The sequence below is a fragment of the Cottoperca gobio genome, chromosome 5 (assembly GCF_900634415.1).
Source record: "Cottoperca gobio chromosome 5, fCotGob3.1, whole genome shotgun sequence".
Taxonomy (NCBI): domain Eukaryota; kingdom Metazoa; phylum Chordata; class Actinopteri; order Perciformes; family Bovichtidae; genus Cottoperca; species Cottoperca gobio.
The window spans coordinates 5,694,578-5,709,940 of record NC_041359.1 but is presented as its reverse complement, the minus strand read 5'-3'; the positions used below and the strand labels follow the sequence as shown (position 1 = coordinate 5,709,940).

General features: G+C 39.5%; 1 protein-coding gene across 2 annotated transcripts in view; it reads right to left on the bottom strand.

The window, feature by feature from the left end:
• LOC115008655 (forkhead box protein P1-B-like) overlaps positions 1-14,841 on the bottom strand; it is a 155,825-nt gene extending 140,984 nt beyond the window's left edge. Inside the window, exon 1 of one of the 2 annotated variants that reach the window (XM_029432380.1) lies at positions 14,783-14,841. The gene's annotated coding sequence lies outside the window, so the exon portion shown is untranslated. Of the gene's footprint in view, positions 1-14,572; positions 14,601-14,782 lie in introns of those variants that run through there. The other variant, XM_029432377.1, reaches the window with a different exon arrangement.
• Positions 14,842-15,363: the final 522 nt, after the last annotated feature.

The window sequence follows — 15,363 nt, the reverse complement described above, 5'->3', positions numbered from 1 at the left end:
ATATTTGTTGCTGTCATGTTACACCATGAATTACAATAGTGAACTTGTCCAACCTATTCAAACTGTCAAAGAATCAAAAAGGAGAGGGGCACAATAACACATACATAAACAGATGACATTTAAAAAGACTGCGACCTGGCATCCATAATGTCAGTGAGATGGATCTAATTTACAATCCCTCAGCGAGAGTCAAGCCATTGATCAGGTATTGCGGTGACTGTGGGGACATTGGTGCTGTATCGGATCAATGGCTTGACCCATTAAGCCACACCACTCCCTGTACCTCATCTAATAAGAGCCAGTCTTTGGGAACACCCATGGCTGACCCATGCTGCTGAGGACAATTACAAGAGAGTGGTCTTTCAGGGCCGACGCCCACTTGACCCGGTAGCGTAAAGACGCGGAGGAGATCCACATGATTTAAACTCCTCCCCAAGACGTGCTGACAAGGTTAGAGGGTCAACGCAGACATTAACAGGTCAGTGTGTGGCCCACTTGGGAACAATTACTCCCAGTCACAGCTAAGTGGACACTTGATTGAACACGACGAAGGCAGGACACACTTCCCACAGATAACAATCCCCAGAGCCATTTAGGATAAAAAGCCCTTGTGATACAGCCTTTATGGGCAAAATTCATCTTCCTTTTCCCTTTTAAAGGAATGTGAGAGTGTGATAGAGAGCCATTCTCTCAAAGAGATGAGTCTCTCAAAGCATTACCATTTTCCAGCAATGCTAATAGCTGCTTATGACACAGAAACAATTACAAGGTGACTGGGAGAAAAAGCTAAACAATGGGACGAGCTGTTGAGATTTCATTTTTCATTCATGAGAAAATCAGATATCTCACAAAATAAATTGTCGTTTCTTGCAACAGACTTTGACAACAGAATACTCATATTTTACAATCAGGCTCAAAACAACAGCAACAAACCAGAACTTAATGCGGTGACATAAATATACCATTCCACGATAAATCTGTCATCTCTAATTAACCGTGTGGGTGCTGCACTTTTTTTATGCTGTTCGACCTTTAACCCACTGACAGTTTGACCCCTCTCCCACCACAATGACGAAAACTTTGCCTCGAACATCTGGCGTCTTATGTGTAGACAGCAACGAGCACCCTCCCCAGTTCTGAGTCGTTTCATGTCACAACTCAACAACAAATAGTTTGTGTTTCATCATAATATGTGGGTTCAACATGTACTGTAGAAGATAAAAACTAAACAGATGTTTGGGGGTAGCTTCTGCAGATAAAATAGCAAACTTAGCAATGTGTATCTCTGTGTAAAATGGTCACTCTTGTGCTATAGTCTCTTCGTACACAAATAGGGCTTATCGATTCGCGAACACATTTCCCCGGCATTTGCATAAGCTGTGTGTTGTTTGTGGTGTTGTTTCTTTTTTTTCACCAGGGGCTTTGTTTATTTATTTCCCTGCGTTAGGAAACCAGTTTCACATTGTCCCTCGATCTGCAGCGGTGGCTGGTGCTGCAGCTGTTGGTTGTTAGAGGCTGGAGATGACACAGTTCACCACTTCTCCAGGAGACAGCCAGCCCAGAGACCAGCACAGCTGCAGAGGAGGACTACAAGATGCATGGAGAGGAGAAAGGAGAAGAAAAGAGAAGAGACTGTGCCTTGTTTAAGTTATGAAGGTAAAGAAACTACTGTTGTTGACAGAATTATATTCCTCCAGAGACAAAGCTCATCACTTGCCTCCCTCGCTCTTTTCTGAGGAATCAAGAAGCCTGACATTAGCGGATGAAAAAAAACAAACTCCTGCTGAGAATCTCTCTCCCCTATCTCTCTATCCCGCCCTCCTCATTAACGGGGCTCTTTTCCAATTCATTTTGGACCCCTGAGATACAACCTTCTCAAAGAATTTAGCAAAGTCACATGACATTAACCCATTTTCACATGCTGAGTGCAAAAGCAACAGGCTCACCGGCTGACCCATTGGTTGTTGTGGCAGTCAGCTTTATTCCCCAGGACTATTTTGTAACCAAGTGGGCATCATGTGAATACCATCTGGGTACCACTTATTTAAAGCTGGCAGAAGTCCCGTGGCAGCCAGCCTGGCAATAAGGAGAAGGGAATAAATTGCATCATTTACTTAACATGCATTTACCGTTGTGCCCGTTAAAAGCCCATGACTAAATAATTTGTTTTTTTCGGGTGCCAGTTTCTCCCGTCAGCCGAATTGCGTTGTATGAGAGACAAACTGCAACTGTCAAAGGGCTGATAAAGGAGATACTGAGATGTTAACCACATGAAATCGCATTTACCACCAAGTATATTAACAGCCCTCAATCCATTTACACCAAAGAAATCTCCAAGTGTGTTATGCACTGCACAAAACCAATAAACAGACAATAAACACATTGTAATTATAATGCCAACTCTTTAATTACGTGTGTCATTTGGGGATGGTCGAGCTTGCTAATTGTCAGAGTGATGTGAAAGGATTGGGGGAGGCAAGAAGGAGATCAAGCCTCAGGCCCAATGAGAACCATATTCCCCGCTCTCGAAGCGTGTTAGAAGGCAGAAAATTCAATTGGCACGGTTCCAAAGAAGAATAGTCCAAACAGCCTTAATCAGCAGGGACAAACTCCATGCAAATAATTTACATTAGCACAAGTGGAGAGAAATATCCAAGGTTTCTCTCCTATAACATGAAAGAGATGAACATATTTGACTCCTGTAAACCTCACTGCCAGGTGACTTAAAACAAAGAAGATTTCAGTTCAGTTGCACTAACCAAACGCTACATCATCTGAAGAGGCATAAAAGTAAAAACTAAGGGACCTACGACTCCTATTTAGCTGGAGTTAGAGGGTGGGATAGATATTTTGTCATTATCATTCTATGGCAATTCTCTTTTATTTTCCATAGCGGAAGCCAATTAAATTACAGGAGAGAAACAGTGCGGATGACACACTTTAATCCTATTATATTGCAAGTAAACAGTAGACGTATTGCAGAATATTAAACAAACAAAATGCCACCATAGCTGTTTGTCTACATTGACAGTTGACCCAACATCACTGTTTGGTATGGATAGTGTGTATTTTCACCCTGTTGACTCCCATTAAAATCATTTTGGCATACATTTATCAGCAGACCAATTATATTGTACTTATGCTGTTGTTTTATGAATTGCCTCTATGAATAGTAAAGGAAAAAACATACATTAAAAATGTGTGAGAAAATAGTTGCTCCACAATATAGCTAACCACATGAATTGTGTCTTGGTAGTGCCCAGAGCTCCTATACTAAAAAGATTGCTTTTCAGTGGATTATTCCTTTAAAAATACTGAAATATAATTTATTTAGCTAGGCCTATATCAATCAGGTCTACTGCTATGAAAATATTAGTAAGTCATACTATTCAGATTTTACTGCAAATTGTATGCAAATACTAGGCCTATATATATACTACAGATGGCCACTGGATCAGTCTCATTTTTTTGTCGTTCAAATTTACGCACGTGCCACACGACAATGGCTTAACGCCGCGCACACAGCCACACAGCCACACACAGCCACACACAGCCACACACACACACACACACACACACACCCACACACACATCGTGGGTGTGTGTGTGTGTGTGTGTGTGTGTGTGTGTGAAGAAGACATAAAAGTGAAGAAGAGTGAAGAAGACATAAAACTTGCAATTTGTAACACCAGCAAGTCCAAAATAAGCAGTGGAAGAACAACCTTAGAAACAAGGTTTTGACAACAAGAAAGTCGCATTTAGAGAAAATGTAAGTTACTTAATTGTCAATCTTTTGTTATGAACATATAATTGAAATTAAATTTTAAAAAAAACAATGTGTGTGAATTATAATTCTTATTAAGGGAGAAAAACGGAATCTGCAAAGACAATTGCAATTGCTGCATCTGTAATATATATACTGTACCTTTGCATCTAAAGATTGATCCATGCATAGCACATTTTTACAGAACTTCCCATGTTCAACAGACAATTCATAGTAAATCCCCATGTATCATGCATAATTACTCACAATGATTTAAAGTGATTAATGTACCTTCTTACATATTACCTTTAACACAGGTAGCTGTAGTTAGCAACAGTATTATCTGTTTAGACAAGAACTTGTTTTTCCAAGTCTGTCAGTGGTCACATGATCTGGAAAAGTGTTGCATATTTATGGTTCAGAGTCCAAACAAGAAGTGAGTGGCCTGGAAAGGCCTACATTATTAACATATACAGTATATGGCTGTGCATGTGGTGGACAAAGATCACAGAGTGAATTATTGAAACCACCATAAGTACAGTGCACCCTGAAAACACTCTGTGAGATGACATCTCTCAGATGAATCATCAGCCAAGCAATGAGAAATGTCAGTTAGGCAATGAGAAACTGTCTCCACCATTGTTTACATATTGACTGGCACTATGTGGTTGGCCCTGATGAGAACAACAGACACAGCCGCCAATGGCATGATCTCACTTGGTGGAAAAAGAGCTGTCACTGTGAGTCTGGTAGGAGGGTGTGGCGTTGCAATCAATGAAGGTGGAGAGACTTAAACAGAAACAAAAACAAATCTATTATTGGTTCCACAGCATGAAATCATACATTAGCTAAGCTCTGAAACAGTCGATCCTGTCCCCGTTACTCTACAATTTACTGCTCAAATTGTTCTCACCTCTGCTTTTCCCATTCCTCTGTCAATGTGAAGTTCAACTGAACACTGTGGCCTGCAAGGTCTTTTTACACACGAGTGCTATTGATAAAAGAGACCAGAGTGACTGAGTGAAAGAGAAAGAGTGCATGAAGGATACAGAATCTTCATCTGCTATCCATCTCCTATTCTAATGTAGCCATTAAGCTCTAAAAAGAGACTGCTCATCTATTCATTTTATGGGGAATTTGTAAAAAAAAAAAAAGATGACACTGCAAGAGGGTTGGCAGGAGTGATTAAAATTATTTGAATTAGCCCTTCAATCACTGCATACAATTGTGTATGAAGTACACAGAAATGCACTCAAAATCCTGGCCCGAATCTCCTCTGTACTGTAGTAGGATATGAAAAGATTGATTCACTCATTTATAACTGCGAGTTGTTTTCAGCGCGAGGAATTGATTGGTCAACACATTAAAAGCTTGTACATCATGCACTCCATACACACGACATGAAAAGGCTTTTAGAAAAATATCCAATAACTCAGAACAGCTGATTGCTTAAAGCACACCGTATTCACAGCATTTACAACAGGTGCAGTAAATCTCCAACAGAAGGCTGTAAACAGTAAATAGTCAATGGTTGACAGTAGCGAGCCGGGAGGAAAGCAACTCTGGAACACGTGTGTGTGATGCAAAAGGCACTTTGATGTCACTGAAAACTGAAAATATACTAACAGTAAACAGGACAATAAATAGAATGTGAAACTAATTTGTGTCGCTTTCATACACAAGCCCTATATTTGATGTGGTGTAACATGCGCGTTTTACCAATACATACTGCTGTCACAGGTTTATCTGCACAACTGCAACTATCCGTCTATTCACATCACTGCTAACGTAAAGAATTACGTTATTTCTCATGCTTTCTACTACAGTTCCCGGAACAAAATAAGTTCCAAATAAAGTTTCAGTTCCAGTTCAGATTCTCTCTCTCTCGCTCACCCACTCATACTCATACTCTCTCTCTCTCTCTCTCTTGTTCTCGCTCTATCTTTATCTTGGCCTTTTTTTAGAGTAGTCGGGTAGTCCCTTAGATAAATGTCTTGTAAGCCACAAAAACATTAAACTAAATGTCCATCCTTAATATAAACGTGCGTTCACCCATTCATAAGAACGCCGAGCAGTGTCTGGGTCATGAAGCTAAGTCAGCATTAACCCATTCAGGTCAACTGCTTATGCTGGTTTATGAAATAGATATTCAAGAGCTTATGTGTTTGTGCTGTTGTACAAAAGCTCATCACTGAACTCTATCCTGTACAACATCAACTTTCTGCAGTTGTCGTTTCCTCACTGCTGTGAACACTCATTTTGTTTTTCACTGATCACGTTTTCACACGAGAGCTGAATGCCTGTTGTAACCGCCTGCTGTTATGTCACCTGACTACCAGCATGCTCGCTGTACAGAGGTAAAGCACATTTGTCTCAGGAAACAGGGGAATACTAACAGCACTAGGCTATTACACAAAATGCTGCTGAAGCGTCTCTTATAATCATTCATACTGCATTTAAGATGAATTGACAACACGATTTTGATTTGCTAAATCGTGCAGCTATGATGGATTCATAACCATTTTGTAAGTGTTTTTTTGTAAGAATAAAATGTATGGTTGAGTAAAATGCAACACTCATACAGCTAGTGTCTGGGATTGATGTACTAGTGAAAGTGAGTCTTATATTGTACAGAGAGAAGTGAGCCCTACGTAAATGATCAGGTTGACAAACAGATATCCGTCTTTGAGTACCTTTTAAAAGCACTCTATAAATAAAATGTATTATTATTATTATTATTATTATATCCCCTCACATGTACAAGTCAAGCGAATACTTAACCTTATGTAAAAAAGTATTTAGAGTGAGGAGTGACAACATAATGTAGCTGGCTGACCGTCTCTATCTTCATTTCAATGAGACCCTGACAGTAACTCTGCGGTAGACACAGCAGGAAGATGCGCTTTCCACAATTCCTGCTGTCGAACTGACCGATTCAAACTTGCCGCTCGCCGCACGTCACACAGCGGACTGCCGTGCGTGCTGCTGTATGATTCTGGTGAGACCTTTGCATGATCAGCATCTGCGACTGTCGCCTCCCATCATCTAAAAAGGGACTTTACACACATCCGCAGCCTCGGATGCTGTGCCGCTCTGTGAAAGCCACAAATATACCTGAAAAGGATCCATGTGTGGATTTCACCTTGAAACTTGCTTGAGATTTAGATACTGTACATGCAGGACATACAAGTGCATATAAACCCAAATATTACTTCAAACATTTTAAGTTGCAACTCTTATCATTGTTTACCATGATTCAACCAGTGTGCGTTGATGGCAAACTAGTGGGTTAGAGAAGGACGATCCCTTGCTATGGTCCTTCCTATAAGGGTGTGTTCAGCCACATGGCTATAATATATCATAGCCATGCAATATATTGTATTTGAAACTGGACTGGAATTCATTATGACCTGGCCTTCAAATGAAAATGTTATATTAAAATTGCTTCTGATAAAACTATATCTGAGGACAACCTCTTCTTTACCTCTGGCAAATACACTTTTAAGCCAAGTCAGTAAAAGTGAACACCTTACAGAAAGTATATAAATATACATATACATATATATATATATATATATATATATTTTTTTTTTTTTCCAAAGAAATACATTTGAATATAATATTTGTTTCATCTCTGATGGTGTTAATGAGTAATTTAATTACTTAGAAAAATATTAGAGAAATCTGAATTTGGGCATTTAGTACAAACATATGGAAAGATATAAATGATATTATTGAATTATCACCCAACGCAAAGTCATGAACAAAGTGCTTTTTAATCACAAAAACAAAGTGACAAAGTGTTTATCTTGTCATCTCATGCAGAAAATGGTTAGCCACACTATCTGCTTGAACACATAATTCCATCCTAGGCTAATCTATTGGCCGAGATGATAAACAAAAAAATAACTCCTGTGAAAATAACTATCTCTGACTGAGTGGTTTGGGAATGGAGCTCCACCCTGTTTACAACACTGAGAACAAAAACAAACTCCCTCCAAGGAGCCCGGGCAAATGCAAGTCACACACTCTACCAATACAGACAAACAACAACAATGTCTGAAGATCTACTGGGAGAGCGGGGCTATCAAACAACAGCAGCCTGCGCACGAACAAGGTGTGCATCTCTGGATGTTTGAGGGAATTGGCAAGCGGGAGAAAGTGTCTGAGAGAGGAAGAGAGAAAACGAGAGTTGGTGTGAAAGTGGAATTGAGGAGCAAACAAAGTCAAACACCACCCCCACCGCCCGAGTCTCAGGTCAACTGAATCATCAGGAGTCAGGGAAGATACCGTCACCACCTTCCATGAATAGCTCACAAAACCACATCAGTATGACTTCACCGTGGCAAACCCAGCAGCTTGAGAACACTCTCCCTCAATATCCAGGGGGACTCTGAATGAAGAGGTAATGAATCTCAGTTAACAAGGCCATTATCAGTAAAGGAACTACATCATCAGGAGGGACTCCAAATCCACGAGGCCCTTACACGCACTGGCCTTTTATTGTTGCTATTAACTGCTCAGGTATACTGGGAACAACTGTGCAAAAAAAAAGAAAAGATAAAAGTCTCATGCTTTTGATCTCACACTGTACATCACCACAGTAAACAATGAGGCTGTATAAGGGACACGGAGCCCAATTAGCCATCTCCGCTGTCAAGTATTTAAACAGTCTGCGAGGATGATAATAGTAACCTGCATACTTTCATCTGTGCTCCAGACTCATCAGCGTGCTAGCACCTCTGTTGAAGCGCTGCTGCACTGCATCTCGGGTAATTACTGCTTCCCAATTACCACCCAGCTTGGTAAATATATATCAAATAAACAAGCAACATCCCGTCAATTAGGAACACCCTTTCATAATGGGGGGTCCAGAATGATGTTTTATGTACGTACGGAAGAAAGCAGTGAGAAAACGGAGCATTCCACTTCAAAGTGAACTTGTATCAGTTAAGAGTACATCTGAACATAACAGTGTTTAACATAATTGTATGTTTTTGAGGCAATTAATATGCGTGTCTAATTAAAGGTGTTTTAATTGCCAAGAGGGCAACATATACAACACGGGAACAGTGCTGTTTCACAATGAAAGGACTTAAATAAATGAAACATGGCCTTTTCTTCACAGACGAGTGAAGAGGGGACAGCAACATTGTTGAATTCAAAGGCAAAGAGAACAGCTGCAGTAACAGTCTGTCAACAAAATTTGCATTGCTGCTCTCTCCTCATCTCCATTACTCTCTCCTGTCTCTCCTCAAGCCCACGGAGCTGCCGGCTTAGATCTGAGTACTCTGATGGCTTATCACATAGCGAGCAGCAGGCTAAGCCGGAGTGATGCGCCCAAAAGACATGATCAAAGCGCACCAACTTTTCCACCCAGCAATGATGATGGAAGAGCAGGCCCTGCCATGTTATGTTTCTTATTAGGGCTGGGACTGCCAACTGAAAACACAGCCAAGAAGTCAAGGATGAGCCCCTTAAAGATGTGCTCCTGTAACCTTATTCTGCATTACACCGCCTGCTAGCAGTTAACAGGGATTAAGTGGTAGTTAGTCAATTTCAGTTCTGATACTCTCATTCTCATGTTGGTATAACTAGAGCTGCAGCAATTAGTTGACTATGGCGATTTCCTGCTTTTCTCGTTTACATATCATATTAAAGTGAATATCTTTGGGTTCTGGACTGACAGAACTAGACATCTAAAAACATCACCTCTGAGTTTGAGAAACTGTGATGGACATTTTTCAATATTCTCTGACATTTTATAGAACTAACTGATTGATCAAGAAAATTATTAGTAGAATAATCGATAGTGAAAATAATCGTTACTTGCGGCCCTTAGTAATGATTTAATCACTGGCCAGATTATGAAAGCTTTTATTTTGCAACTATAAGCATCCCCTTTTGAACAGATGCTACGATTCAAACACTCTGGTACAAGGGAAGTTTGGCATAAACTGAGGAACGCGTGAGATAGCATGAGCAGTCACCACAACTGAACAGAAAATGAGCAGACAGAGTGCCACCACTGGAACCTAAAACATCATAAACACACATACAGTAGATCTAACCGCAGTGTTTGACAGAAAGGGGATTTCTGGCAACAACAGCGCAAAAATCAAATCAACAGAACTTGTCATCTTATTAAAATAATTAGATTAACTTTTATAAATTACAACATTTTAAGTGATGCTTCTTCTTAAACTCTCACAAGGCACATTGTCTTTATTTCAGCTAAATATCATACATCCCACATCAGTGAGGCCACTTTTCGAGCTCAGGAATAGCCTAATTCCAACGTTAGCATCTGCAGGAACTCAACAGTCACATTATTTTTCTCTTCTTTTGACTTTTCCTAAATGAACAGAAATTGCTTACTGAAAACTGTTATTATTATTGCATGCATTACCTTATGCTGTGTAAAACAAATAAAAGCGAGAGACATCTTTTGGCGATCTGGGCTGCAAATATAATATAATATGTCGTTGTTTGAATATAAACTTCTGAAAATACTGTGGAGGTTCAAACAAAGAGTGGAATCACTGACCATGTGTCACCCTGGCATGATAAACCCATCCACATGTTATGTCAGAGTAATAACTACACCTTCTCAGTGTAAAAATTCAACAGTGCATATTTGAAAGAAAACTGAAAGCCACCTCATCCATCAGGCCATCAGAGCCACATCATAAACACATGCAGACTTACAGATGTACAGACCGGACAGCTGATAGAAACAGGTGCTGAGGTTTCGCCTGGCAGCTGAGCACAGCTTGTAGCATATGGCTGAGCCCCTCATGTCTGGAGGAAAATGTTTGTACCTTACCTGTATTAGTCCCAACACAGACAAGTGTTGTGTGCTATTAAAGGATCTCTGATTTTAAGTTATTACATGAGTGCAACAGGGAATTGTGTGACTAACACAACCATTTGGTAGCAGATAAAGTGTTTAAAGAGAGAAAACATTCACTCAATCTTATGAATGATCTTATTATTTTCTAAATTGGTTAAGTTTAATTTGCTTTGTCCATGTAATTAATGCTTGAACTATGTCTCAATATGAAAGATGTGACTAGATGTATACATTTGAATAAGTTTGAGAGTTTCACTCTATTACTACCTGCAAACCACAACACTGCAAAGAAAACTCCCTTTATTTTTCCATTTATTTGTTCTAATACTTTCTTTATCTTGTTTGAGAAAAATCCATCAGCAAGACACTCATATCTACTTTTTTACTGCAGTGCTCTCGAGTATCATGCGAGTATTTGCAAAAGAACACAGCACACAATTTACCTAGATTCAATTCCAAGGTAAAGTATGTTGATATTAGAATAGGAAAAGACAGAAAGTGTTAAAAGCGAACATACAGGGAAAGGCACTGAGCAAAATATTTTTTTACTGGTACTATTGCAATATAACTTATTGTTATAGCAGATGAAAAATGTGCCCATCTAGCATAATACAAACTGCATGTACAACAAGCCAAATATTTATTTAAAAAACAACACTACTTTTATCTGAAACCAACACACCAACAGCTACTTCAATAAACAAAATACACAGGATACTTTGATTAGGCCTGTCACAAAAATTAAGTTATCAGCTTACCGTGCAAAATATGGACATGACCTCAAATCATTTTCGATTTATCGCACGATATATATGGACATGACCACGATAATTTTAACGTTATCAACTAACCATATATCATTTAGTTGACCTTGATATTGCCCATTACGTTTGCATGTGTGTTAGTTTACATATTGTATATACATTGTATCAGTGGCATAAAATGGTCTTAAAACGACAATAATATAATTTAGCGCAATTATTTCTGGGACAATATATCGTCCAACAAAAGCAGTTATCGAGACAAGACCAACTTCTATATTTTCTAACAATTGACACAATCGGTGTCCCAATGTTGTACTGTATTCCTAAAACACAACACAAGCTGTAAATACATTTTGCAACTCAATTTAAATCGATTGTAGTTGCGTGAACAAGGATGACATTTTTGGTCAGCATCCCTCCCTTTATTAAGGGCAGATGACAGTAGAAGACAGTAATTAATGGCCGTATGAGTTAATGGCCGTCCTGAGCATTTTGCAGTCTCCATAGAGACGGAGGAGCTCACCTGAAGCTGTCCACTCTCTGACCAATAGCCTTCCTTGGCATGGAGAACCGTCTGCATTGGCACGCCACAGGGGCCAGGACACACTAACCTTTACCCTGGAAATATTGTTCTGCTTTTCTTTTGTTATCACTTCCATTCATTTAATACAGCACTAATGAGCGTGGTTCAATCATATTCATATTGCCAGTACGCTTCCCCTTTGTCTGTGTGAATCAAACATGCAAAAATCACATGACAAATTAATTTACCAGAAAATTCCCTTTATTCATCTGTCACTTGTCTCGCTTTGTGCAAAAGTGTTTCAAGCAAACTGGTTCGAGGGCGTCTTGTATCTGAAATCAAATGAGGGGTGAAGCCGGCAAATAAATCTGAAAGAAACAATAAGAGTAAAACGTAGAACCTTATTCCCACACTGGACCGAAAATAACTCTCCTTATCATTCAGCAAGCAAGGGTGCACAGTCAGTGTAGAGCCCCGGCCTCCGTACCCAGCACAGGGTATTTCAATGTGTGTTCACAAATACTGAGCCGTCAGATGAAAGAGAGGGCCGCTCCACTCAGGGATGGGAGTCCTCACACTGAATGCATGAGTGACTGATTACTTTCTTACCAGTTGAACCTCAACTCTCTACAAAGAAGAGCATTAGCCCCAGCCTGAAGAGGCCAAACTAGAAACAAGGGCTTTCCAAATAATACAAAATCACAGATCGGTGCATCAAGGATCTTGCGCCATTACAATGCATACAGCTGCTCTTCCTCAAATTTCAAGCTTTTTTTACTTTCCCCCCTGCCAAATCAATGTATTCAGTCAGAGCATGGAGCAGAGAAAGTACAGCCATTCTAGAAGCAGACGCAGGGGACGGGTTATTCCCAGAAGAAGACTGATTGTATGTATGTAACAGCCGTGTCAAACGGCAGGCCGAGAAAAGTTGCAAAGAAAGTTCATCCTGTGTTTTAAAACCTGGGTCAGCATTTGCGAAGGTCCATTTCTGCATAAGTGAGCACACAAACCCCGGTGCCTGTTCAAATAGTCTGCAGCTCTCTCTCAGGCAGCTCATGACAACAGCCCAGCAGCAGCACTGTTTGATCTCCAATGTTTTCCTTAATCTGGGTTGTCAAGGTTCGCTTGTTGGAGGCTGTTTACTTTACTTCTCCTACAAAAAAGTGTTTTTTTCCCCTCAGACAATGACTAATCCAAAAACCAAGACGGAGGGGAGCACTGCCAGCAATAGTTGTTAAAGCTGCAGTTTCCCTTTTGCTAAATGTTCAGATTGTTTTGGTTCTGCTGTTGCCAGCTACAGACTTAACAGTAAAAGAATATATAAGGGTAATAATTAATTATTCTATGTATACAGTTAACTCTCAATAGACATAATCTGTATCTTTTTTTATTATCATCATTTTTGGTAAGAACACAAATTCTCTCTTTACAAACTAATAAATCAATATGGATTAACTACCCGATACATTTGTTCATCATATGTATGCATACATTTAAAAGCTGCACAGTAAATGTCTGGATACCTGGTAACCACTGTCCTATTGTGTGTAATACACCTGTTATAAAATATTAATTTAAAAAGAAAATAGGTCTGAAATATTCTGATTCCAAGTTTATGTGATTGCTTTGTTTTAAATGTACATGAATAAAATATGTGTGCTGAAGTACATTTCGTTGGACAGTGTATGAGGATAACAACACGTTCATTTACACACATAGACACTATATCAATAATATATTTTTATTTGACAAAATGTAAACTCTAATTTCACAAGTGAAAATAAAGTTCAGACTATTTACAGTTAAGAAAATTACCAACTTTAACCCACCCCATGTCTGACTCAATTAATAGTTCACACTTAAATAGCAATACAGTTAAATAAAATGTGTCAATAACCTTTAATGTTGAGGTGAGACTTTAAGTTGTCACAGCTATAATTAAAATGTATTCTTTAAATCATTTGTATTAGGCTAATGACAAGGTAACTGTTTGGTGAATATCCGCTTTAAATGTTATATGTAGCCTTGTGTACACACACACCGAAACAACAGACTTCAACAACGCAAATGACGGACTGCGAAATAAAAGTCGACTTTGCCTATTAGCTAAAGCTGATTACAGTTATTATAGCTATTGTTTAGGGCAGTTGTAATGCCTTCCCTCGGTCTTTCGGAGTTTGGAGGACAGCTAACACGTGGGGAAAAGCTCCCTCTCTGGTCTTACTCCAAAGAAATCACGGCACTCAAACTTCCCTTTCACCGTCTAAACTGAACAACTTTTACGGCTAACAGGTAGCTTTGTAATTAACTGTTAACGACTATCATTAACCAGCACTTGTCTACGAACTATGGTTATAGAGGTGTATTTCCTCCAGGGTCTCATAGCCTCAACTAAGTTCCAACTTTCCAAAAAAGTAGAGGATACAACACTCGTAGCTACACACACCACTCCTGTTACAGAGACATTAAAAAGCGCTACCAGCCAGCCCACATGCTAATAATACAGGTGTTTCTTTATGTCTTTATTTCGCTAATTATAACAATTGAGGAAAACAGCAGCAAAAAGAGAAGACAAACTCCGTGTGTGTGCATTTGAGTTCAGCATCAGCAGGTATCTAGATACGATAAAGCAAAGCTAATGTTAACATTATGATAATAGTGAAACTTACCCGAATGGAAAACGCTTTACAGCAGCTAACAGGCGCACGCGGAGGGTACCGATTCGCTAGTATGAGATAACGAACCCGTGCACGAGAGCGACAACAAATCAAACCGTAAACACCAACAATATTACTCCGCCCGCCTTGGTGGTGGTGTGGTGGAGGTGGGGGGACTAACTAACTAACTTAACTACAAGGAGAAAAGAGATATCATCTTACCGAGGGCGTCGAAGAAGAGCAAAATGTGGAGTTTCACACTCACTGCCTCTCCAGTCTGCCTCGTAAAAAAAGGCACGAGCTCCTCTCTTCTTAATGTTGATATTAGATTTTAACACGCCGAGAAAAGAAGGAGAAAAAAAGGAAGAATCGCGGATTTGGATGTTGTTGTTTTGATGTTCCAAGTCCGTGACGTCATATCCACCTGCTGGGTAAACAACGTTCATTGCATCGCAGATCCTTCATAGAAACATCATAGTCACACAAGTACAATTCAGTAGCACTTAGTAGGTCCTTTCTATGGGGAAATGTAATGATATGCATTAGTTTTAGCTTAAAGTGTGACAGGAGAGAGGGGGCTGTCAGAAAAGCTAAAATGTCTAAACTGACTAATTACAACCGAGGCAGAATGAACTTATTATTATTTCAGCAAATTCTCCTGTCTTTTCTTCTTTTTTTATCAGAGGTTCATCATAACTGCAGAAAATAATGTGCTTTGACATACTCATCAAAGATGTTTTAATCTCAACTGTGAGGAGTTTTAACTATTAAAGTGGGTGGTATTAGGGTTTTATAAATGACAG